The sequence below is a fragment of the Chinchilla lanigera genome, unplaced genomic scaffold (genome assembly GCF_000276665.1).
Source record: "Chinchilla lanigera isolate Chin_1 unplaced genomic scaffold, ChiLan1.0 scaffold00001, whole genome shotgun sequence".
In the NCBI taxonomy this organism is placed as follows: Eukaryota; Metazoa; Chordata; class Mammalia; order Rodentia; family Chinchillidae; genus Chinchilla; species Chinchilla lanigera.
This window is the reverse complement of record NW_004955402.1, coordinates 7052948-7074479: the sequence shown is the minus strand read 5'-3', so window position 1 is coordinate 7074479 and position 21532 is coordinate 7052948. Positions and strand designations below refer to the sequence as shown.

General features: G+C 45.5%; 1 protein-coding gene and 1 long non-coding RNA gene across 9 annotated transcripts in view; one reads left to right on the top strand and one right to left on the bottom strand.

Annotated features, from left to right (window-relative positions):
* The window catches only part of Dlgap1 (discs, large (Drosophila) homolog-associated protein 1), a 296231-nt gene that overhangs the window by 30877 nt on the left and 243822 nt on the right, over positions 1-21532 (bottom strand). The gene's annotated exons all lie outside the window — the stretch shown is intronic.
* On the top strand, positions 3803-20641 carry LOC106149350. The gene is made up of 4 exons (XR_001235495.1): positions 3803-3914; positions 14439-14531; positions 16644-16816; positions 20612-20641. It is a non-coding gene; the product is annotated as an uncharacterized LOC106149350 (long non-coding RNA).

Sequence of the window (21532 nt, the reverse complement as noted above, 5' to 3'; positions counted from 1 at the left end):
GCTCTCTGCTTCCTGTTTGCCTTGCCTCAAGCAGCTCCCTCGGACAGGCCCAGCTGTAGTGCCTTGGAGCCCACCGAGTATGGACTGAAACCGTGAGCGGAAATAAACCCCTCCTCCCTTAAACCGGTGCTGGTGGTGGGGAAAGTGACCGAGACGCACGCTGTTTTGCACGGCGGCTGCAGCACTTCGTGTTCCCATCACCAGGGCACCAGGGTTCCTTTCCCTGCAGCTTCCTCAGGATTTGTCTGGCTTTTTGCCAGCAAGCATCCCAGTGGGTAGGAAGGGGTACACTGTCCTGGTTAGCTCATGATCTTGCCGTGCCAAGACAGTCTGCCCCAAGTGGGTTTTTGATTAATCTTTCATAATCAGCAATGCCAGCCTTAAAGGACAGTGTGCTAAACTACGTCCACATAACTTTAAATGTGCCAGATTTTATGCTTGTTCTTAACTACCCCAGACAATGCTGCTCAATTACTAAAGCCAATGAAAGTGAGTAGTCTAGTCCAGTGGCGGTGAACCTGTGGCCCACTGGACGCAGTGGGTGTTTGTGTTTTTGAAAGCTCTGAAAGGCTCACCATCACCGGTCTAGTTTGTCAGAAATAACATTAAGAAAAATACCAGGAAGTCATGATGTGCAAAACTGTAGAAAGATTGAGAGTCAAAAAGGAGAGAGTACAGTCATCTCAATAAATCCATTCTTCTTGTTTTTTTATTTATTTTTTTTTTGTCTTTTTGAGACAGGGTCCCACTATGCAGTTCAGGCTGGCCTTGAGCTCACTTTGTAGCCCAGGCTGGTTTCGAACTCACAGCGATCCTCCTGCCTCAGCCTCCCCAGCACTGGGATTATAGGCATGCACCACCACGCCCAGCAATAAATCCATTCTTGAGCCATGCGTGGTGGCACACACTTGCGATCTCAGCACTCAGGAGGCTGAGGCAGGAGCATCACCATGAGTTCAAGTCCAGTCTGGGCTACACAGTGAGTTCAAGGCCAACCTGGACTATGTAGCAAGGCCCTGTCTCAAAGAAACCAATAAAATCAATCAATCTATTATTTCCCCCTCAAAAAGTGGCTGTGGTATTGACCAACATCAGTGATCAGGCTTGGAAAAACCACCACCTATCTTAGGAAGACAGAGCAGCTGGAGCCAGCCAGTCTCACTATGGGGTGTTTTTAAGAAAAGGCATCTGTTGAAAATGTCAAGTCTGGTCCCTTTTGTTAAGTTCTTCGTGCTCAAATGGGGCCAAAAATGAAAATTAAAAAAAAAAAAAAAAACAATTGCATCGTGCGGCAGCCTCCAAGCCACATTCCAAGTGTCTTGTATCAGCAATGGCAGGAAAAACAATTCCGCTAAGACACGGCTGCCAGCCCCACTCCCTCCTTGGCTGCACAGGCTGTTTCTGCTGCCTCCCGGCCGTCCCCACAGCGTGAAATGTCATCTCCGAGCCATGCTCGCTGTCCAGCCGCCTGAGTGTGAGCTGGATGCTTTGCCTTGCAACAGCTGACATTTTGACTGTTCCACTAACACACAATCCCAACTGCGAAAACGCTCAGCTTTCCTCGCCAAGATAATGTACCGCCAGAGGCGGCGCGTCTCCACTCGGACAGAGGCCCTGGCCCTGCCTGCTCTCACCACACACTGCCAGGCACGAACAGAGCGGCCTACTTTCCCGACCTCTGTTTTCATCTACGCAGAGCTGTGCTAGCAGCATTCCTGAGCGCCGTCTCCTGGCGAGGGCGCTTGTAACGTATCCACCTTCTTAAGAAAAATGACTTGGCAGTAGATTAATAGAAGTTTGTAGTGTAGTCACCCAGAAAGAAATAAAAAGTTAAGTAAAATGAAAATGGTTTGGGATTAAAAGCGGTGCCTTTGAACTCGGGCAGCCCTTCCAAGCCGCTAGCGTCTATCAATTAAGTCCCCTGAACAAGTGCTTTCTTCTGCCAGCGCTTTCAAAGAATGTTCTGCTCCACAAAACTGTGTCAAGCCTTTCATGTGGAGAGTCCCTTCTGGGCGCAGGGTGCAATCAAGTCGTGATTGTTGTTTTACATTTTTGATAGGAACACAGCAGGGGGGTCGCCGAGTCACTGCTGTATTTTTAAAAGGAACTGAGCAGTGGTTGGCGAACCCAGTGGCTGGCTGCCTCCTCGCCCACGGTTTCCAGGCTGGAAGCTGCTTGGGTCTCATGCCTTGTGGGCACGGGATGGAATACTTTTGACTTCTGAAAAAGGCCGCCCATCTCTGGCCCAAGGAGCAGAAAGCCCTGGAAGGAGAGGCTGGGAGAACCGGTGTGGGCACAATGCCCTGTCCCTTCCACCGCCAAAGTCTGTGCTACCGATCGCCTCTTGGTCACTGTAGGCGCCTATGAAATGAGTTGACAGTTCTCATAAGAGGATTCTTGAAACCTCCCCCGACCCCACAGGCAAGCACAGGCCTGTTGTGCTGCTTGCCTAATGGGGCTGCAGGAAAAGAAGATAAGTAAACAGGTGTGGTGGCGCACACCTGTAATCCCAGCACTCAGGAGGCTGAGGCAGGAGGATCACTGAGTTTGAGGGCAGCCTGGCCTAGATAGCAAGATTCGGACTAAAAAACAAAAAAGTGAACAGAAACTAAGTACACACGCAGCATCTTTATAATCTTTGTTTTCCTTTTCTTTTTTTTGCAGTGCTGGGGCAGAACCCAGGGCCTGGTGTACCAGCCCGGCCTGCTTAGAAGGTTCATGCTTGAGCCTGCAAGGCATCCAGCTGTGAGCTGCAGCCACCAGCTGATTTTAGGGAGACCAAGTCATGGCACCCCAGCCTCTCCCTCTCACGCTTAGTGATGGGAAGGTTGCTTTGGGGTGGTCGAGTCATGGGCTCTTTCTCCTTTGTCAGGGCCTCAGACCTTTTCCACAAAGCTCCGTGCAGGCTGACAGGAATCCCAGAAACAACACCCTCTGACTCAGGTGCCTCCTGATGGGAAAAACAAGTCGGGAAGGGGTGGGTGCCCCAGGGTTTACACTCTCTTTTCAAACCTGAGCAGGGTGCAGAGCCCTCACTCAGAGCCCCAGCTGCAAGGAGCTGTCCTGCTCCTGTGTGCATGCAGTCACAGCGTCCCATCCCGATGAGGCGCACACCAGTCATCCCAGCACTCTGGGAGGCTGAGGCAGGAGGATCGCAAAGTAAAGCCCAGCCTAGGCAACTTAGCAACTTAGTGAGACCCTGTTTCAAGAAGAGGGGAAGCCAGGGACGTAGATCAGTGTGAAAGTCCTGCATTCAATCCCCATCAAAGCTATAAATAAATAGAAATAAGCCACTACCCAGTAAGCAAGCACTGCTTCTGTAGAATTCTGAGTGTTCATCATTCTTTCCCTGATGATCTCAGTAAGCAGAAGCAAACAACAGGTTTCCTATATAAAGACCCTCTCTGGGGCTGGGGATTTAGCTCAGCGGCACAGCGCCTGCCTGGCAAGCGCAAGGTCGTGAGTTCGATTCCCGGTACCGGGAAAACAAAACAAAAACAAAACAAAACAAAAAAGACCCTCTCTGTCTCAAATAATGGCAGTGCTTTTCTTTCTTTTTTTTTTTGCCAAGACTCGAACTCACAACCTTGTCCATGGCAGGCAGGCACTATGCTGATGAGCTATGGCCCTAGCCCAGGGAATGCATTTTTGAAATAAGGGGCAGTTATCATGGATCTCTTCTGCAGGCTCGCAGGTTGCCAGTCTCCCTGGAGCGTGAGCTGGGCCGCTGCTAATGTCTTCTTCGATGTCTGTCTCCCTGGGAACCTCCTGGGGAGTTTTGTCACAACATTCTCAAGCTGAGTGTGGCCTAGGGGGAGCTGCTTGGCCCCACAAATGGAGCCTGAAATCACCCCCTGGCTCCAGACCCAGGGCAACTAAGAAGGACAGGACAAGTCTCACTGTTTCCATTTGGGGTAAATGGAGGCGCGCGGGTCAGAGGGCCATTTTTCTTTCTGCAAGCTAAATTTTCTTGAAAAATATGTGAAAAGGAAGAAAGAAAAAAATAAGGAGGGAAGACAGATGATAGAAGAAGGGAGGGAGAAAGGAAAGAGAGGGAGGGAGAGAGAAAGGAAAAAGCAGGGAGGAGAGAGAAATATGAGACACATCAGGAGTTTTGCCAAGTTCCCTGCCTTTGAAATTTGAAACGCAGGCGTGCTATGTCTGTAACACTTGGGTACACACAGAGGAACTGTTTGGCTGGGTCTTTGTTTGTTTCTTTGGTTGGTTTTATGGGACAAGATCTTGCTATGTAGTTCAGGCTGGTCTTGAACTCACTGTGTAGCCCAGGCTGGTCTCAAACTCTCGGAGAGCCTCCTGCAGCCTCCGGAGTACTGGGATTGTTTATGGTTATGTTAACTTGGCAACAAGCAGAGATCAAGTGTGGTGCTTGCTCTGTGGTTCTCCAAGGAAACCGGGAGGAGTGGGGAGAGCCCAGAGCTTCCAGGTTGGCAAGGCAGAGGTGTGGTTGGCTGCTGGAGACTTCGCACGTCTGTGGTTCCTAACCTGGCTGGCAAAACACGCCGCCTAGATTTTGACCGTGTGTGTGCACATTCTGCTCGGCTGACAGGCACGAGTTAGTGACACCCACGTCTCAGTCCCTGGAGTCCAGACACCTTTTGTGTGGTGGATGGTGTGCCAGGAGGAAGCAGTGTACCCTGCCCACGTGTGTGCCCCCAGCTGCCAGCGTGAGCCTGAGCGTGCAAGGGAGGAGACGTTAAACCCAGAGTTGGTGCTGTGGAGATGCACACAGAAGCATCTTGGTAAAAAATCTAAAGGGCGAATTCGCTTCTAGAAGCAAGGAGCGGCTGTGCTCACGGGTGACAGCGTGTCCCCTCAGCACGTGTCACAGATCTGCCCGGGTGACTGGTGTCACTGACAAATATGAGAGGATTCTTTTTTCTCAGTACTGGGGCTCTAGCCCAGGGGTGCTCTACTACTACCAAGCTACATTCCCAGCCCTTTTTCACCTCTGAGCGGGCGTCATGGAAAATTGCTTAGGTTGACTTTGACCCTTTTACCTCAGCCTCTCAAATGGCCAGGGTTACAGGCATGTGCCGCTGCACCCGGGTTTTCTGGGGGTGTGTGTATCAGGGGCTGGGGATTGAAGTCAGACCCTGGGCGCACTAGGTTGGTATTCCCACTGAATGACACCAGCCCCAGGAACACGTTGGTGTCCTGGAGGTCTGAGGACAGTGCGGAAGGTGAAAGGCAAGCTGGGAAGCAGGAGGTGCCCCCTGCAACAGACAGCAGAGGCCTGCAGGCAAGGCTTCTGAGCACCCCTGGCTCCTGTTTCCATAGTCACCAGCATAGGGGGTGTGATTGAAAAATATGGTGAGCACTTACAGTTTTAAAAATGGTTCAGTGAAAGACACACTGTCATAAGTCCCTTTCAAAATCCCCCCCTTGCCTTCTAACACACTTATCCCATGGCCTTGCCACTTTCTGAGGCAGCTCTGGAAGTCCTCTGTTGTGAGTGTCTTTACTTGCACTGTTGTGGCTGCCTCAAAGGCCTGCCTGAATCAGTTTAAAACATCTCCCTTTCATGGTCATTGTGACTGTAGGGAAGAGTCAAAAGTCGCATAGTGCCAGATCTGGTGAATAAGGTCGATGAAGACAGTGTCATGTTTTTATGAGGCTGCCTTTGTATTAGATGCAGTAGGCAGAGCATTCATTGTATTTTTGATCACACTTCATAATGACGCTCAAGAAAGAGCACTTCCACAACTAGTCCAGAAAGTGGCAAGAACAGTGGTATAAGTGTGTTGTAAGCAATGGGGAGGATGCTGAAGGGGCTTCACAGCAGTGTGTTTTTTACTGAAATAGTTCTCCTATCTATTTATTTTTAAGACAAGGTCTCCCTACATAGTTCCAGCTGGCCTTAAACTCACTGTGTAGCCCAGGCTAGCCTTAAACTTGTGGCAGTCCTCCTTCCTCAGCCTCCCAAGTGCTAGGATTACAAGCATGTACCACTGTGCCTGGCAGTTTTCCTATTCAAACATACATCTTGTGTATTGATCAGCCCTTCCACAAGAAAATATTCTGGCTTTTCCCTCACACTCTTGATCTTCAAGCACAGAGCTGGCTCCGGACCTCACTGTCAGCCAGAGTCCTTCACTTAGCAAGGGCCTGGCCAGGTGGGGAGCCACTGAAGTGCCATGGAGTGCTTAGCTGCCTGTTATGGCTTGTGTCTTGATGTCCTCTCAAAGCCTCATGCAGTTATGGGATGTGGGCTTTTCAGAGGTGGCTGAATCTAGAGTTTGTGATTGATTCATGGTCCAATGCTAGGATTAAGGGTGTGAGTGCTGTACCTTCCCTAGGGCAGGTAGCCTGAATACAGTATAAAGGACAGAAGGAGGCTTATCTCTGTCTGTCTGTCCATTTGTGTCTCTCTGTCTTTCTCTCTGTCATTGCTTTTGCTGTCTTCCACCTGCATAAACTGTTGCCCCTCTACCATGTGCCACCCTGCCTTAGAGCCAGCCAATTATGGACTGAAATCTCTACAAATTGTGAGCTAAATAAACCTTTTCTCACTTAACTTTGGGCATTGGGTATTTTATCTCAGCAATGAGGGAAAAGTAACTACGACAGAATTTGGTACCAGGAGTGGGGTCATTGCTTTGATGTTGCCTGCCTATATGGTTTAAGAGCCTTAGGAATTAATTTGGGAAGGTTTTGAGAGACTGGATGAAGAGGCAACCCCAGTACTTTGTAAACTATATTGGAAACTGTCCAGAGCCTGAAAATCAGAGTACTGATGGAAATGCTGCCAGTTAAGATGAGGTTCAGGAAACTTCCATTGAAAAAGACTGCATTGGCTGCTGGATCCCAGGTGGTATACGTTGTGCTTTGGCAAGAAGTTGATCTGCATTTTGCTTTAGAGATATTGTGTGGGTGGCAGAAAAATTTCAGTGCAGTATAGTGCTCGGATGGTGGCGTGTTTACTTTTGAAGATTAAGAGTGAATAGCCAGCAGGGTGATTTGAAGCATTTGGCCAGAGGAAAGGCTCTAGTGGAGCTGTGGATTGCAAGGATGAAATAGAACATGGTTGATGGAAAGGAACAGGACAATGAAGAAATTACTTGAGGGACCTTTCACCAGAAGGGAAGACTATATGTGAAAAGCAGGAGATCCCTTGAGGAATTTCTTAGTCTTCTCATGCCCTGTTGTTAAAAGTTAGTGGGAAGCAAGGACTGGGATTATAATAGCTGTCTTAAATATGATTTCAGTGTAGTTTTTAGATAGATATTTGTAGTCAGGTTATTTAGTCAAAGTATTGTGGTTTTAACCTTGAATTTTGAGAACCCTTTGAATATTTGTTTTCAGTATGGAAATGAGTACAATAAGAATTGTATATATGTAATCATTATGTTAATACAAATCTGAATAGATCAAGACATGTTAATTTTCCACAAGTGTGTCACTAGAGATTATGGTTAAAGAAATGTGTCCGGTTGTCAAGTTGACCAGGGGTGGATTGTGGTGGATTAACTAATGGTCAACTTGTAACACCCAGCTGAATTGAGTGAGCATGATGCTGGGTGTGGAAGGCCCACTTGAGGATTGTTGCCAGCAGCATAAAGGGAGAACTGGAGGGGAAGATGGTATGTTGTTGATCCTCCTGGAGAAGCCTGTCACACTGGTTTTCGTGATACAAACTCAACTATTCTCATTGTCAGAGGAGCATGGGTCCTTGCTGTCAATGAGGATGGCTGCTGTTCTTTTCAGGGGAGCTCTGGTCCTTATCTGGAGTGTTGCTTCCTGGCTCCAGTGCAGATCCCTCAGCCTGCTGGCACAGATCCTTCATCCTGCTGGCACAGACTTTCTAGCTCCTACCACTGACCTTTGGGCCTTCCCAGTGCAAATCCTTTTAATTTTTTTTTTTGTACTGGGAATTGAACTCATGACCTCAGGCTTGCCAGGCTAAAATTCCTTCCTTCTTTTTCTTCTTTTTTTTTTTTGTACTGGGAATCAAACTCAGGACCTTGTACTTGCCAGGCAGGCACTTGTGCCATTGAGCTATATCCCCAGCGCCCAAGTGCAAATCCTTGATAAAGACCTGCATGAGACATTGTCGTGGGCTCTAGGCCTCCAGCTAGATTCATAGAGGATATTGCCATGGGCTGTAGGTCTTCATTTGGACCCATGCAGGACATTACCATGGGATCCAAGCCTTTAGCGGGATTCTTTGGGTCTCTAGTGTGTGGACAGCTCTCTTGCACTCTTCTGCATTTGACTTTTTGGATGAATATTATAAAATAATCCTATCAATTATGTGTCCTGTATTAAATCTGTTACTTTGCAAACCCTGACTACAACACTGCCTGTTTGTCTAGGACAAGGTTTGTCCTTCATTTCCTTGGACACAGGAAGCCCAGTCCTAGCAGCAGCCTTGATTCCCACTTGGTGATGTTGAGGTAAAAGTCCCAGGCAGAGTTGTAACATGGCTAAGCAGTGGAGCTTGAGCCTAAGTCCAGTCCTAGCACACTCCCCAGACAGCTACAAGAACCTGCAAAGATGGAAATACTAATATATGTGCCCCAGAAAGACAGAGTCCTCTCTCCAGAAATTGCCATGAAATCAGTAGCTTCTTTCTAGGCCATAAAGACAGATGTTAATTGGACAGGAGGATCATCATGAGTTCAAGACCAGACTGGGCCACGCAGTGAGTTCAAAGCCAGCCTAAACTACAGAGTGAGACCCTGTCTGAAAAAAACAAAAGGAAAAACAAAACAATGATCTCATACCTATGTGCACCAATTCCCCACAGCAAATGTATTTATTATGTGTTGTAAACATGTACTACTAAAAAAATGGGAGGGAAGAAAGTGGACGGGGAAAAAAAAAAACTATAGGACAATATCTTTCATGGGTATAGACACAAAAATTCTTACTCAAATTTCAGCCAATCAAATCTAAAAATAAAGAAGATTATACAGGATGGCGAAGTTGGGTTTATCCCAGGGATATAAGGTTGGGTTAATATTTACAACAGTCAGTGTGAGACAACTGGAGAGCCACATGAAGAGGAGAAAGTTGTGTCTTTTCCTTGTGCCATGTGCAAAACTGAGCTCAAGCTGGGTGTGGGGGTGCATGCCTGTAATCCCAGCACTCAGGATGCTGAAGCAGGAGGATTGCAATGAGTTCAAAGCCAGCTGGGCTACAAAGTAAGTTCAAGGGAAGCCTGCACTACACAGTGAGTCCCTGACTCAAACCAAACCAAACCAAGAAAAAAATTAAGCTCAAAATGAATCAAAGGCCTAAATTTAAGAGCTAAAGGTGTAATACTTTTGAAAGAATAGTTAGGAACAAATCTTTATTATCCTGGATTCAACAATGACATGAAAAGCACAACTCATGAAAGAAAAACTAAATGAGACTTAACTCAAAATCTAAAACTTTTGTGCATCAAAAAACTTATCCAGAGAGTGAAAAGACAATTTCTAGAATTGGACAAAATATTTTCAAATTTTAAATTTGGTGACGATCATGTATGCAGAATATAAAACCAAAATCAAACCCAAACCCCTCTCAAGAACAAAAGACCAGGGCTGGGGATGTAGCTCAGCGGCAGAGTGCCTGCCTGGCAAGCACAAGGTTGTGAGTTCAATTCCCGGTACTGGAAAAAAACAGAAAAACAACACAAAACAAAACAAAACAAAAAACCAAAAAGACAAACCAAGCTGGGCATGGTCATGTGCACCTGTGATCCCAGAATTTGATAGGCCGAGGCAGAAGGATTGTGAGTTCAAGGCCATCCTGAGCTACAGAACAGGACCCTGACTCATACAGTGACACCACACCAACAACAAAAGGACACATTATTCAATTCAACAACCTGATGAAAAAATAGGCATGGGACTTGAAATAACATTTCTCCAAAGAGACGTACACATCATACAATATTTCAAGATTCCAGAAATGCATTTGAAAGAATCTAGCATCTATTATTATTACTCTCAAATAGAAAGGAATGTCCTCTGTTAGATAAAGTATATTTACTAAAAACCTAAAGTTGACATCATACATTTGTTTGTTTTTTGAGACAGGGTCTTACTATGTAGTTCAGGCTGGTCTTGAACTCACTATGTAGCTCAGGCTGGCCTCAGACTCAAGGTGATCCTCCTGCCTCGGCCTTCTGAGTAATCAGATTATAAATGTGTGTCATGATTCCTGGCATAACACATCTTAATTCTTTTTATATCACCTTCCCCTCCCTCCCCCATCCAACGCTCCTTCCATTTGCAAAAGATCTATGTTCCTGTTTCCTATTTATCTGTCTTATTTTGCTGTTTAACTTATGTATAGTTTGAGTTTCTCATGTAAGAGAAACCATGCAACGTTTGAGCTTGTGTGTCTGATTTATTTCACTTAACATTATGGTCTCAAGGTGCATCCACTTTCATATGAATGATGCAAATTTATCCTTCTTTGTGGCAGAGTAGTACTCCACTGTGTGTAAATACATTTACTTTATCCATTCATCTGTCAGTGGGTATATAGGGTGCTTCCAAGATGTAACTATTATGACTTGTGCCGCTATGAAGACAGGTATGTCTGTATCACTGTAATGTGATGTTTTTAACTTTTTCAGGACAGTTTCTACATTTTTGCAGTGCTTTTTTTCTCTCACATCCTCTTAATCCTCACATGTTTACATTCAAACAAAATCACTTTTATTATCATTTAGTTTCAGAAGGTCTTGAAGAGAAATGTGCATTTTTTTGTTTGCCATTTTTAATCAGAAGACACTCTAGAAATAATGTAGGTAAGCCAAAGGCGGGAGGAAAAGGAAGCAAACGGTAGTCCATGCACACTGAGTATTGTATTAAAAGTGGTAGTTGCTGCAGTGGATTATAGCTCAGTGATAGACTGTTTGTATGGCCTGCCATCCCCAACACCAAACACACACACACACACACACACACACACACACACACACACACACAGAATCTAGGGCACTTTTTACCTCAAACCCACAATTTAAAGGAGGAGAGGTTTATTTTGGCTCATGATTCAGGCTGTAGTTGGCTGGCTCCATGGCAGAGGAGCATCACAGAGGACAGCTGTTCATGGCATGATGGGGAAGCAAAGAGTGAAGGGAAGAGCCGGGACAGGAGATGGACTCTTTCAGGTCACACCCAGTGACCCAGCTCTTCTGACCAGGTCCAACCACTGAACACCAAGTCAGCTATAAGCCCATAGTCCAGTGACCTTCAGTAGCCTTGCTTATGAACACATGAGGCTTTAGGGGGACATCAAGATCTAAACCGTACCATTTTATACCTAGCCTCCAAAAGGCTTATGTGCATCTCTGCACAAAATGCATTTATCCCATTTCTAAGAGCTGTCAAAAGTCCTAACAGTTTCAGCACTGCTGAAAAATCCAAGCCTAAAGTGAAATTCTTAGATGTGAGTCCCCGTAAAAATAAAAAAGAAAGTTAAACACTGCTGACATACTTGGGCGTGGGGTAAACACTCACATTCCAAAAGGGAGAAATTGGGGCATAGAAATGAATGAGACAAAAGCAAGACCAAAACCCCGCAGGGCAAACATTAAATCCTGTAGTTCCATGTCCACCACCTGGAGCAAGTTGTGAGCCAAGACCTCCAAAGAGCTTGGTTGGCTCCATCTCTGTGGCATTGCTGGTTGTTGCAACCCTCATGGCTTTTCTCTTCAGCTGGCTTTACTCACTCCTTGCAGCTTTCCTCAGATGATCCGTGTTCCTGACTTCTCCAGCTCTCTGGGGTCTCCACTGCACCTTCAGCTTCACTCTCACGGCTGCACACATTGCACTCTCAGAAGAATGGCCTCCCAGGCCTTCTTCTGAAATCTGGGCAGAAGCCTTCCTGACCCCACAACTGTTGCATTCTGCATGCCTGTAAAATGTATCATGTGGTTGGTGCCAAGGGGCAGTAGCCAGGCCCTTTTACATCATGGCAGCAGGAACCTCTGAGTGCCTGGATGACAACACTGCAAACAGAATCCCTGGAAGCCCATGCCTTTTTCCAACAGGGTGCCCAGGAGCTCTTAAAGCAAAGTCTTTGACTTTTCTACTCTTAACTCTGCAAAGGGTGGTATCGTTCAGATTCCACCCATGCCCTCAAGGCGTCTGTTGTAGTCTGATATAAAGTACTTGGCTTCTCTTAATGCTAATCTTTTCAGCAACCAAGCTCTCCTCTGCTCCAACTTTATTGGCACAAGCTGTACAGGAGCTGCTTTTTTCCATGAAATTTAAAACTTTTTAAATCACCTGACTATTTTGTTTGCTCTTGATTCTCAATGCAGAGCTGGCTAAAAGCTCCCAATAGAATTGGTGGTACAGCCTGAAAGTGGGGCTACCTTGAAATTTCTTCTGCCAGATTAATTACTCTTCTGTCCTTAGTCTCAGTCTCCTGCAAAGTCTTAGGGCATGAGAAAAATGAAGATCAATTTTTCCATTGAAGTATAATGCAGATGGCCTGGAGTCCAGCTGCCAATACAGTCCTTGTTTGCAGCTGAAACCTCCTGACCCTGATCTTTATTATCTGCATTACTATCACATTTGGTCTTCTAAGCTCCAACCAGAATCTCCCACCAAACTTTTCTCACAGCATTCTACAGCTGCTTTTCCAGCCAGCACTTCCAAACCTTTCCAAATTTGTCCTGCAAATCAGTGTTAAAGGCTTCTGAATCACATGGTCAAGTATAGTCACAGTGAGGACCCCCTTTCTCTGCTACCAGAATCTGCCTTAGTCACTTTCTTTGCTGCTGGGACGAAATACCCGACACTCAAAACTTATGGAAGGAAAGGTTTATTTTGGTTCACAATTTGTAGAGCTTTCAGTCCATAGTATGCTGGCTCCAAGGCCGAACCACACAGTAGAAAGGCCTAGGTGCAGGAAAGCTGCTCATAGCAGGCAGACAGGAAGCAGTGAGTGAGAGGGAGGAGCTGGGTAAGGAGATAAATCCTTCCAGGCCACCCACTGACCCATCTCTTCTAGCCGGCCCGCTTCCCCACAGCAAGTCGATTATAAGCCTCCTTTCAAAGGCCCTGCCAGTAAGTGCCTGAGGCTTGTGGGATACATCAGTTATACACCATCTCTCTTCCACAACACACCCCAAACAACAACAAAAACTAAGCCAGGTGTCCATCACACCTGTAATCCCAGCTATTAGGATGGCTGAGGTAGGAGGACCACATCTTTCAGGCCATCTTGAGCAACTTAGTGAGCCTGTGTCTCAGAATAAATTTCAAAAGAGCTGGAGGTATAGCTCAGTGATAAAACACCTGCCTTCCATGGGATGCGTCCTGTGTCCATCCACAGGATTGAGAGAGACAGAGAGACAGAGACAGAGAAAAAGTGTAGTTTTTGCGAACTTTTTAATGAGAAAACTTGTTTTGGAATGTTGATTTTTAAAGTGTTACAGGACTGAGTGCATAGAATGATTTGAAAAACTTTTAAAGTGTTCAAAGGCTGGGATGTCACTCAGTGGCAGAGCTGCGTGAGGCCCTGGGTTGGAGCCTTAAATATTCATGGAAAAGGTGTGAATAAAAAGAACTACTTACAGTTCATGACTAATGGATGGGATTATGGAGGATTTTATTTCTGTAATTTGTAAGTTTTTGTAATATGTAAGTAGGATCTTTTCTTATCATTCATTAAATTATGCAATAACACACAATCCTTGAAGACAGATAAACAGAAGCCACTCACGTTCTTGCCCGTCCTATTAACATGCTGCTATTTTTTCCCAAGTAGATTTGCGTGCTGTTTGATCGTGAAAACAACCCTAGTCTTCCTCTTTGCCCCTGAAGAGTCCCCAGTGGGCTTCACAAAGTGACTGCTAACCACTGTTAACCACCTAAGGAAAAGGCGCTCCTGGGAGTCGCCCAGCTCTCACCTAGGTCTACAGCAAGGGATGATTTACTAGATTTGCTAATTAGCAGCTTCATAGGAATTCCCTGGGAGCAGGAATGGCCGAGGAGCCGCGGGTGGGGGTGGGTAGGAGGGTGGGAAGGGAGGATGCTGGTGGCCTTAGGGGGCTCCTGCGGGGAGCGTTGCCAACATCTATCTGCCTGCTTTGCTCAAGGTCGCCCTGCACAAAAGCACACACACGTGGTATGGCTGCCACAGGTCAGCGCCTCGAGCCTTGTCACTGGCTTCGAGGAAGCAGTCTCCTCGGTTCACAGCGAAATGTGCATTTAGGTTCGCTGGCTGGCTGCTGTGCGGGTATTTAAACAGCGACCTTTAGACTGCCTTCCCCACCTCTGCCTGGGCCCGTGGCAGCCCAGGAACACACATGTTTGCTGTCCCTGTGCATTTTAAAGATGCCTCTGGCCCCTGCAGGAAGATCTCCACCAAGCCATTTCAAGGCCCCTTCGGAAGCAGATCGTTTCCTAGTGCATTTTATTTTTTTACTAAGGGGTTATTAACTCCTTTCTTTTCTTTTGACTTAGAACACTGAAGAGCACCCTAACTTTACAAGCCTGCTCCTTCATAAACAATTCAGTTAGGTGGACCTGGCTGGGTGAGGTTCGGTCATTCAAAAGGTAATGAGTCTCCCGGCTTCCCAGAGTCTCTCATCTGCATTTCTGTGTGCTATCTCTTCCTTTCTCTGGCGTCATTTTCTTTCTTTTCTCACTTTTTGTTAGCCTGCTGATCAAAACAGTCTGCCTGTTTGGGGAAAGAAGAGGTGGTTGGATTGAGAGTGGCCATTCAAGTGAGAAAACAACAGAAAAACTTCCCGCCATCATTATGTAATCTCAGCTACCTAATTTCGCTTTTTAAGATCCTATCTAAATGAATTACTATCAGCAACATTGTAAAAAGAATTACAGTTAGAGACAGACGATAAAGGTAATCCCTTCATGGTTGACAATGGGTCTCTTTTGCATAAATTGAAAACAATCATTAACATCAATTTAAATGCTTATTTACTTTATCATGGGTGACCTTTGAGGAAAGGTATGTTGAGGAAATTAAGCCCGGAAATTGGGCTGCCAGCCTTTTTAAGAGATGAATTTTAAATAAATGGCTCAGTTGATTGAGGAACTGACTGTCCTACAAACCTTAATCATTCAGTAACTGTTTCAACTTTTAAAAAACATGACCATCATGGCTATTTGACGTTTGGGGCTGGAGAAGAGGTAGGCAGTACTTAGCATTCTTGTAGGTGAGCAAGTGTCAAGGCATTAATTTAGAAAGACTGCTGGACTGAAGGGTCAATGTTTGTCATAAAACAGGAGATGGAGAGGACTTCCCTTTGTGTTTTAAAGAAAGGCGATAATAGTGCTTGCTTAAAGTTTCAGTCCTTAGTGATCCTATCTAGGTATTAAACAGACTAGGAAACAAAGCTTCCTACATGTCAGGTATTGTTCTCAGGTTTTACATATATGAAGCAACACCTGTTCAGGACAACACACTGAGGTTAATATGATTACACAACTGTTATAGGCAGCTGAGTTAGATAGAAATATAGGCAGTCAGACAGGGCCAGGCCCTGGAAGGAGCCAACATGAATGATGCGTATTTGCTGTGGGCCAGACCTCAAGACAAAGGACTAAGCAAATACACCTACATACCTGCCTAGGGGTGGACATCAGGGATTGATATTCTGAATAGGTAGCAGTCACCTTGAAGAGTCCCTGACCCAACCCCTCACAGGAAAAGCCCCTGTTCTGTGTTCATGCCCGCTTGCTATGTGACTCGCTTCCCCATTTGATCCCAACTTAATCAATTTTACCTGAACAATTCCTATTGGCTGACCATAGTTTTGTCCATTCTTCCCTACCTTGGACCCACCTCACCTCGTGGTTTTGCTCTGTAAAAGTCCCTAGAAAAGACAGTCTTGGGGTAACTCTCTCTTCGACAGAAGCTTTCTTTCCCTCAATAAATATATTCTGCTCTTAATCTCCATTGTTCCTAAAATTCATTCTTCGATTATAGAGAACACGAACTCGGCCCAGATATCATTCAAGTTGGGAGTTTTTATTTTCCTGTATCAACCCCTATGTATTTATTTGAGACAGGGTCTCACTACTTAGTTCAGACTAGCCTTGAACTCAGGGTGATCCTCCTGCCTCAGCCTCCAGAGTGCTGGGATTATGCGTGCGTGCTACCACATCCTCCACGCACTTTTATAAAATAATACACTTTTACTTTTTAAGGAGTTTTAAATTAACCGCAAAATTGAGGAAAAAAGATGGAGTTCCTATACCCCCCTCCTCATATACACATACAACCTCCCCCACCAACATTTACTACCAATGAGACAGGAGATGAGGGTGTGGCAAAGCTGGCTGGGGAAGTGGGCGAGGCTTGTTAACTTCCTGCATGCGGACTTCTGGTGAGAGCTCCAGCAGGTTTTCAATAGGATGCGAGGACCTGACAATCTCAGCATTGCCCCCCAGGACCCCTATGAAGAAGGTCTCATGGGTCTCCTTGAGATTTGGCTGGCATAAAAGGACACAGATGCCACAAGCAGCTTGCTATCGTGGCTTTCCTCATGGTAGCTCACGGTTTTCCAGGGTGTACTTTCATGTTGCTTTTTGCTCGGCTGAAGCTCATTCTGCAGAGGCAGTTTCTCCCTCACTCTTCACTGTTACTTTTTCAAAAAACTTTGTCACTGATTATTGCTCATTTCATTCAATTCTTTGTTCCAGATGAGAAGAACCTGTAATCTCACTCCAGAAGGAGACATGAGCACCAAAAAACTCAGGAACGTTCATTTGGTGAGCCACTTGTAGAAGCAGACTACACGGGAAGACAGGACAGTAAGCTTGGTTCAGTCTGAACCTACATGGCCCCATCATTGTCTCCAGAGTCAGAGTTTACAGTGAGTTCCCTCTTGGCATGCACTACTCGATGGGTTTTGGCAGACACGTAGTGATGCATGTTTACTACTGTAGTATCACACGGGGCAGTTCACTGCCCTACAGGTACTCTGTGCTCTACCTGTTTAGCCCTGTCTCCCTCAACCTCAGGCAGCTGCTGGTCTTTTTACTGTCTATTTTGCCTTTTGTTCAATGTCAAGTAATTGTTAGTGGGGGTTTTAGGGTGTTACGGGCTCCTAGAGATTCTTGTTGTCGTGAACAAAGAATTGGACAAGTGAAAAAAGGAGTGAGAGTTTACATTTATTAAAGGTAGGGAAAGAAGTATGCTCTGCAGAGAAAGAGAGGCCACACTGACTATGAGATTAATGCCACTGGGCCTTTTGTACCACCACTCCCCCAGTCCTCAGGCTGACATCAGAGTGAGGTGAGGCCATCCTATCAAAGCCCTGCTTAAGAGCTGGGCATTACACTTGTAATCCCAGCACTCGGGAGGCTAAGGCAAGATGATCACTGCAAGTTCAAGACCAGCATGGGCTACAAAATGTGCTCAAGGCCAGCCTGAACTGCCTAACAAGACCCTGTCTCAAAAAGACAAAAAACAAACAAACAAATAAAAAGCCTGCTTAATTTTGCACCAGAAGAACTGAAGATAGCGCTTTCTGATTGGCTCCAGGTGCAGGGCCCAGGAACTCTTTTTCTGCCATGTGTCCTGGATCTCAGTGATTGACAGGTTGTACCCACTTACCCAGATGGCTGGCCATGCCCTAATCTCCTGCCTCAGAACCATACAGCATGGAATCCTTCAGATGGGCTTGTTTTGCTTAGTAATATGCATTTAAGTTTCCTCTGTGTCTTTTTGGGGGCTTGATAGCTTTTTTTTAAAGCTCTGAATAATATCCCATCATCTACATGTGCTACAGTTTAATATTCCCTACTAGAGGACATCTTGGATATTTCCAAGCTTTGGCATTATGAATACAGACTGCTATAAACATCCATGTGCAGGGGTTTGAATGGTGTTTGCAGTTCATTTGGTTAAATTCCAAGGAGCACACTTGCTGGATAAGTCTTTAGTTTTTAAGAAACCACCAGGCTCTCAAGTAGTTGATCCACTCTGTGACCACCCAGCAGGGAGCAGGAGCCTCTGCTGCTCCCCACCCTCACCAGTACTGGCCATTGTCTGAGTCTTGGACACTGGCCATTCCAATAGGCATGCAGTATCTCCTTTTTGTTTTAATGTGCAATTCTCTATTTTTTCTTTTTTCTTTTTGGTAGCAGGAATTGAACTCAGGATCTTGCGCTTGCCAGGCAGGCGCTTGTGCCGCTGAGCTCTATCCTCGGCTAATGTGCAATTCTCTAGTAACGTGATGTGAACGTCTTTTTCTCTGCATACTCACCATCTTCACATCATAATTACTCAGGGGTCTGTTCAGCCTCTCTGCTTTTTCTTGTTGCCAGGGCAGGGGTTGAGTCCATAGCCTGCCACCTGCCTGGCAGGTGCTCTACCACTGAGCAACAAACCCAGCCCTGTGCATTTTTAAAATCAGGTTGCTCCTTTTCTTATTGTACTCCTTCAGAGTTCTTGGTATATTTTGGACAACAGTCCTCGATCATATTTGCCTTATGCAAATATTTCCTCCCAGTCTGTAGCTTACCTTATTCTCTTGATGTTGTCTTTCATGGAGCAGAAGTCTTTAATCTTAATAAAGTCCAACTCATCAACTATTTCTACCACAGACCAGACATTTAGTTTGTATCTGAAAAGTTATCACCATATCTGAGGTCATATAGTATTCCCCTAAGTTATCTTTTAAGGGTTTGGTAGTTTTGTGCTTTACATTTAGGCCTAGAATCCATTTTGAGAGAATTTTTTTGAAAGGGCATAAGGTTGGTGTCTAGAATTATTTATTTATTTGTTTTGCATGTGGATGGCGGCTTTTTCTAATGTCATAGCTTACTTCCCTCCCTTTACTGCCTTCATCCCTGGTCAAAGATCAGCTCGCTAGACTGGGTCTGATTCTGGGCTCTCTCTTCTTTCCCATTGACCTGTCTGTCTGTCTTCTCATCAGTGCCATGCTGTGTTGATTCCTGCAGCTCTACTGATGTCTTCAAGTCAGGTGGAATCAGTTCTTGGCATCGGTCCTTCTTCAGGGGGGCCTTCTGGATCTTTAGTCTCACCCTATAAACTCTGGAATCATCTGGTTGATATACACAAAGAAGTTCCTGGGGTTTTTGGAGGGATGGGTTGAGTCCATAGATGAATTTGGGAAGAACAGACATCTTGATAATATTGATCTCCTTATCCGTGAACACAGGATATCTTTCCATGGATTGTTTTTCTTTGATATACTCCATCAGAGTGTTGGCATTTTCTTCATATACCTCTTGTACATATTTTGTGAGGTTTATACCTGAGTATTTATTTTGGGAAATGCTAATGTAAATTGTAATGTACTTTTAATGGCAAAGGCCACTTGCTCATTGCTGGTAAATAGAGAAGTAATTGATTTTCATATATTAACCTGATGTCCCACAACCTTGCTGTAATTGCTTATTCATTCCAGGAGTTTTTGTTTATTTGTCTATTCTTTTGGAGTGTTCTACATAGCTATAATGGTTGATACATTGTGTCAACTTGAGAGGTTTAGAAGTTTAATTAAGCAGGGGGCAAGGGTCCTCATTTTGTAAACATCCTGAGCCTGTGCAAGAGGTGGGCAGGGGGATGGTGTGAATGCTGCACCCACCCTAGGGCAGGTGGCCTGCTTACAATATAAGTGAGGAAAAGAGGCTTGTACTCCGCTTTTGCTGTTGCTTTTGCTGCCTTCTGTTGCCATGAGCAGTTGCCCCTCACCACTCTGCCTTGGAGCCAGCTGATTATGGACTGAAACCTCCACAATCTGTGGGCTAAATAAACCTTTCCTTCCTTAATTTTGGGTATTTTGTCCCAGCAATGAGAGAAAAGTAACTAAGACAATAGTCAGTCTTGTCATCTGTGAGCAGTTTTATTTCCTCTGTTCAATTTACATACTTTTTATTTCCTTTTTTTGTCTTAACACATTAAAAAAGAAGGAGAGGGGGACATCTTTGCATTTTTCTCTCCCCAGTACTGGGACTGAGTGGAGGCCTCTCACACTGACCTATATCCCCAGCCTTTTCTAGGAGGCGGGTCTTGCTAAGTTGCCTAGGTGGGACTCAAACTTTAGATCCTCCTGCCTCAGCCTCCCAAGTTGATGACAGGTGAGCACCACCATGCCTGGCTGTTTATTTCTTCTTGTTTGAGTTTTGGCCATCTGTGTTGGTTTAGTCAGCTTCCTGTTGCTGAAACAAAATACCCAACACCCACGATTTAAGGCAGGATGGCTTTGGCTCGTGGTTTTTAGGTGATTGGCTGCAGCTCAGGCAGCCGTGGTGGGAGGGTCTGGTGCCGAAAAGCTGCTCACATCATGGCGGCCAGGGAGTAGTGAGTAAAGACAGGGAGGGAGGCACACCCTGCCGGGTCCCACCAGAGACCTCCTCTTCCAACAGCCCCTCCTCCTAGCAGCACACTGAGCTATAATCCACTCCTTGTTACAGTGCCTCCTCGTTCCAGCTACCTTTTAGACACGTGAGGCTTCTGAGGGATACCCCAGATTGCAGCTGTAATGCATCTCTCAACAAATTATTCTGCTTCATTTGTGTTATCAAAACTGTGGGCACAGAGTTGCTTATAGCACGCCTCTGTTATCTTGGGTGTAGACTCTCTAGTGGTGTCCCCTCTTTTATGTCTATTAGTAATTGGTGTCTTCTTTCTTTCATAGGTAGCCTGGCAGGAAGATCATCATTTCTACGCATCTTTTCAAAGAATCACATTTTTGGTTTGTTGATTTTCCATACTGATTTTGTTTCATTGATTGCTGCTCTAATTTTTAGGATTTGTTTTCATCTACTTGCTGTGAGCTTAAATTCTCTTTGTTGTGAGGGGTAAGATGGTAAAAGGGGGCTGGAGCTTGGAATTTCCTTTCCCCCCATGGAGGGTGAGAGGAAGTTGGAGTTGAGTCTCCATTCCCCAGGTAGAGCAGGCTGGGATAAAACCCCAGCAGGCAAAAGCACCGGTGAAAGTGTCTGCTCTGCGTGGCCTATGAGGAGCAGAGAGCCCTGGCACTTCTCAAGGTGTCCTTTTGCTTTTATTATTGGAAGCCCAAGGGAATTTCGCTCAGTATTCCTGCTGACGACGTGGTTGACTCCTGGAGGTAAAATCCACAGAATATGGTGGCCTTTCTGAATGCCCTGCCCCCAAGATTGATCGCTGAGCTGTCCACACTGAGCCCCGAGAAATTTTCAGTTACTGTTCAGGCTTTCCCTCCTTTGCACTGGTTCTTGCAGATTTCTGCTCATGGGCTTCCTTTTCAGTAGGTTCTGATTTTCTGTATCTCTGATTCTCCTGTTTTTTGAGGTGGGGGTGGGGCATAGTGGGGGGAGTAGCGATTTGCCCTGAGAGGTCAGTCCTCTGACAGATATAACAGTAGTTGTTCTCATCATGGCTACATCTGGGAAGTAGCCTATGTGTCCATCAGCAGATGAACTGATAAATAAATTGTGTTTACTCACAGTGGAGTACCACTTTGCTGCAAAGAAGGATAAACTTGAGGTATTTACAGAAGAATGGATGCATCTTGGGACCATATTGTTAAGTGACATAAATCAGACACACAAACTTAAATTGCACATGGTTCCTCTTA